The following is a 5,600-nucleotide window of genomic DNA, read 5'->3' on the forward strand; positions in this document are numbered from 1 at the left end:
ACTATATAGGGTAATTAATACCCATCCAATTCCACACACCAATAAGTGAACGTATGTCACTGTACATAAAAGTGCGGTAATCTGTCAGAATTAGATAAGATTGGTCGAGCCACCAGAATTGTAGTCAAGCTACCAAAACAAATACGTGGTTAAATCACTAGATAAGACAGATCATTAAATTGCCAACGCTTCCTCCGTCACATAACTATCCCACCCCAATGCAAATGCAACAATAGCATAACTAGATATTCAGATGCACACAGATTAGACATGCTTACATATCGGAATCATGCTAATGACATACTCAGAAATTTCAAATTAGATACAAAATTACCTCAATCATAATGCATTTAGCAAGTACTCATACAAAGGCAAAACTACAGATTCATATACCAGAAACATGAATATCACCTAGCAAACCCTATAATATTGTTGACCCCGAAACATGACCTTAACTAAATTTTATAGAAATTGGGCCCACACGCCTGTGTGCCCCATATAGCCTACCTGGCACATGCTTGTGTGGCCCACACGACCTACTTAACCCAGCCATTTTGGCCCATATAGCCGTGTGGTGTCGACAAAATATTTTTTGGGACAGAAGGTACACACCTAACTACTTTTCGATGCAGACACAATAGCAGTAAATACAACACCTTAAAATGACAGCCACTTATCAAATTAGTGAATAAAAATGAAAATCGACCCTTGCTTTCTAGAGCATTTTGACCCAAAAATAATAGGATATCCGATCCTTGTAAACTTAATTTTCACAAACCAACCACTAATATGGGTGTTCGATAACTTACCTTTTAAGTAGAGATCTTCCTAGCACACTTAATTCGTTGGAGTGAACGCGCCTCACAATTCTCACTTAAACAAAATCACAAAAGTAGTCAAATCCGACCCCCAACCAACAATCAAGTAATCCTCTTACTCTCACAAGAAATAGTGAAATAAAATTGCATCCATAGAAGAAGAGCAATCGTTTGGCAACATTAAACGATGAAAACCGAAAAAAAAAGAAAAGAGAAAGTAGAAGGAGAAACGGACAGGGAGGAAAGCCAAAAGAAGAAAATGGCAGAAAACTCAACAACATAAATTGGGAACAGAAATGTGGGAAAGAGGGATAGTAGTAGCGGAATGAAATTAAAAAAGAATTTTCAAAAAGAATTTTCTTGAAATAGACTTTTCATATCCCACTGATAAGGATTTGAACACAAAACTTCAAACACATCAACTAAACTCCTAACCACTAAACCAAATTAATTTACTTAACATGATTTAACAATTAAAAAAACAAGAACTTTGGGGCGTTACAAAAAATATATATTATTTTTGACATTTAGCATTACTTAGTGCCATTTTGCACTTTTATATACTCTATTTTCTCACTAAAATATACTTATTTCTTTTTTTTCTCTCATTCGTTTTTCTTCCCCACTTTTTTAGTTGAAGTTAAGATGATGAAAGAAAAAGAAAAAGTGAGTAATAAGGCTGCTATTAAACCTTCTGTTGTCTCCATTACTCAACTGCCAAGATATAGGTTTAAAATTATGAGTAAAAGCATCCAAAATTCCTTCTTAGTTCATGTTTATAACAAAGTTAGTTTGTAATTATATGTTTCTAATCCATGTCTTTAGGTTCGACACCATTTCTAAACGATTTGCTGCTAATGAATTACAATGGAGCAAGTAAATCTCTCATCTTTTTTCCATAGATAAAAAAATGGATTTACATTTCAATACCCTTAGTTTTCTTTAAATAATGAAAACTTCTACTTAAAATTTTGTTTGCATGCAACAAAGTGACGAGGACAAAGATGTTTACAATAATGATGATAATGTAGAGATAAACAAAAACTCATACTACTTTTTTTCCCTTTAAATTTTCTAGTATTTTTCTCTATGTACTATAATATTAATTTACAAAAATTATTATTCTATCCAATTTTGAAAAGAATTTATGTAACTTATCATGTGCCGATTTATTGTTTAAAATACATTAAATTATTATCTAATTTTCACTCCAAACATTCGATTCAATAACGGTACAAACGAAACGGTAGATACGAATATTTTCCCCAATCAATGTATATTTATATATGTATATATAAGCCCTTTATAAATTAGGGAAGAATGTATTAATAAGGGAGAAAGTAGTGAATAATTTGTTATGGTTTAATACTAGTAGTATAAACAACTTAATTGGATGCAAATATTAATTCAGGATTTTCGGAGACATTTTCAGGCAAAGCACTGAGGAATACAAGCAATGCTGAAGAGACAACAACATACATATATTTATATTTTTTTTCTTTAAAGAAGAAATACATACCTCGATTGTTGATGAAGGAAACTTGATTATTATGTATTTGAGATGGAAGTCATTTGGTAGTGCTTGAGCCTCGATGGGTATGCAGATTAACAAAAAGCAGAATGTTGTTCTCTTTTACAACTTTGGTGTTTATTATAAAATGTAATATATGGATGTAATAATGAAATAATTTCTTAATTTTTTTTAATGTACTTTATCGCATTTTGTTCTCAATAATGATAAATGTTCTCTCTTACTAAGTTTTTGATATTAAAGATGTGTAGAAAATTATAGATTAAAAATATAAGATTGATCTTGAGAATCGGACAAATTTAAATAAACTTTGAGAGAAATTTTCTTTTAGTTGAGATTTAATATGATTTTATTACAAAATAATTAAGACTTAATGTAATTATTGACTATTAAAAAGTCTTAAAAATTATAAATTTTGAATTACAAAATTAATTAGCCAAATTTTTTTTAAGTTAAGAATTAATTGCACCAGACATCCCGAAATTATGATTCTCATTTTTAATTGGTTTTTCAGATAGAGAGAGAGAGAGAGAGAGAGAGAACAATAAAACATCAGTAAAAGTTTTGAAAATCTCAAAACCAAGATTTTGACAATATCTATTTAACATTATTTTATTTTTTTCTTAAAATTTTCATTTTAGATTATGCCATATAAGATCTTATGTATCATTTCACGGTTAAATCAATGATTTTAGTAACGGAAAGACCTAATTGATATATAACCGGTAGTTTGAAGATGCAATTAGAATGATTTTAAGTTCGAACACCAATTTAAAATGAGAGTCATAATTTAGAGAAGTATGATGGAATTAACTCAAAAGTTATTATAGAACATTGGGAGGTCGACATTCTAGTTTGATCTTATTCAACTAATTAATCAGTGATTATCCCTAAATTACAATGCTTCTTAGCTTGGTTTTTTAAGCTTTATGGCATATCTTTTTTACTTTTTTATTTTGTTGTTCTTCATCTAGTTTGCCTTTAAGTTGTAGAATTGAAATGATGAATGTAAAAGTTGATGTAGTTGCCTTTATATTGTTTTTCCTTTATGTGTGTTTTTTAGTCAGGGTTTAGGATTTTTCAATGTTGTAACTGTTGACACCATTTTTTGGATGAAAACAGGGTCGACTTGGGTTTTGAAAAAAGAAACGGGAGTCGCCACCAATCTTTTTTTTATGAGGTGTGATTGGATCACCTCGAAAAGGGGTTATTTTTAATAAACGGTTTGATTTTATTAAAACAACAAGTTTGGTCCACAAAATTTAGAAAAATGGGTTCGGGAGTAAGTTACGCACGAGGAAGGATTAGCACCCTCGATACGCCCAAAATTGGCACCTAGTTGATTACTTAATGTCTTAATGTCGAAAATTGAGAACCTTGAAGAATTTTAAAAATACGATCCTTGTATTAAAACGTTGAAAATTTTCAGGAAAAGAAAGATATTTCACGTTATTCGAGAAAGAGAATCATATCCAGTAAGTTAGGACACAATGTCTCAAATTCCCGATACGCGAATGAAAAATACTTATTTAAAAGATATTTAACTATCTTCGATTAAAAAAGGGATCACAACCAATAAGTTAGAACACGATCCTTTTTTAATTCCCGATATCGTTTAAAACTTTGAGTTTGAAAAGATTCGTGTCTTTAGATTTATTGTGAAAGTCGAAACCCAGTAAGTTAGGGTACGACTTTCTCAAATCTAAACACGAAATTTTGTTATTTAAAACAAGTTTGGATATGTCGAGTAAAATAAAACACGAAGTCGTAGTAAAGAATGTGAAAACAAATTACATTGTTATTATGCATGGTAAAACCATACTGAATACGAAAGTATAAAAATGATACGAGCAATAGCACAATATAAAATAAATAAAAGGTCAAATCTACAACATACAAAATAACAACGTATATAAACGAATAAAATTAAAACATTCATTCAAAATAATAATGAAAATAAAATAAATAAATAATGAATACAATTAAAAATATAAAGATATATATATGTACATAGATATAAATTAAAATATGTATGTACATGTGAATTATAAAATATACATAATATATATAATATATTTTAAAATATAAAGAATATATAAATATGTACATATACATAGGTATATAAAAATTATGAAATATGAAAATAATGAAATACATGTAAAAAAGGGTGCATATGTATATAAAAATGAATATTTATATTAAATAAGTTAAAAATATATATACGTATATATATATATATAAACTATTATATAATAATAATATAATAAAACACATATATCTAAAATTTTCGTAAGTAAATATAAAAACATAATAATAATAATGATATTAATAGTAGAAATGATAATACATTAAAATAATGAAGAAAATAATAAAAATGCTTAAAAGGGGACTAAATCGAAGTAAAAGTCTAAACTACGGGGCGAAATCAAAATAAAAAAAGGACTAAATTGCGTCGCGCGCCGAAAGAAGGGGACCAAAATGGTAAATAGACCAGATCCCCCAAAACGCAGCGCAGCAATGGACTAAAATGAGACAGAAAATAAGACAAGGGGCTAAATTAAAAAATAAATGAAATTGGCGAAAAGGGGCCGAATTGAAGTGCGCTGCGGGGTCGAGGGACCGCGCGCGCAATTATACCCTTTAAAGAGAACACGTGGATCCTCCCCGGGTCGGGTCACCACTCGGGTCGAAGAGGACTTAAATGGCGCTGTTTTAATCAACATAAAAGTTAAAAAAAACATTTTTCTGCAGTTTCATTTTGCTGCAAAGAACACAAAAATAAAGTAAAAGGAGAATCCCTTTTCTCTGCTAGGGTTCCAAGGCTAGGAACCCCACCGCCATCACGCCTCCCCACCGCCCGGTGCCGAAGCCATGCGAGGGTGTCTCCCACCAACACGTTGGAGCGCGCTCAGAGACCAAGGCTCTGAAACGGGGAAACTAGGAGAAAATGGAAGGCCTCTGCCCCTTCCTTAACCTGCGTTCGGCGACGGCGAAGAGCCGATGACGATGCCGGATTCAGGGGCCAATTCAGGTGAGTTTATTCTTCTCCTTTTCCTTTTTCTTTATTTTTTGTTTTCGTTTGAAAAATCAAGATAAAAAAATAAATACAACGAAAAAAAAAGGAAAGATTGCAATCGAAAATCCAGGAAATCACCTTTGATTTTTTTTTTTTGCTTTTATTTCTGTGAATATGTTACAAGAAAAAAAGAAAAAGAACCCCCCGATTACAATGATATTATGGCTTTTTATAG

This window comes from Gossypium hirsutum, chromosome D04, assembly GCF_007990345.1.
Source record: "Gossypium hirsutum isolate 1008001.06 chromosome D04, Gossypium_hirsutum_v2.1, whole genome shotgun sequence".
NCBI lineage: Eukaryota > Viridiplantae > Streptophyta > Magnoliopsida > Malvales > Malvaceae > Gossypium > Gossypium hirsutum.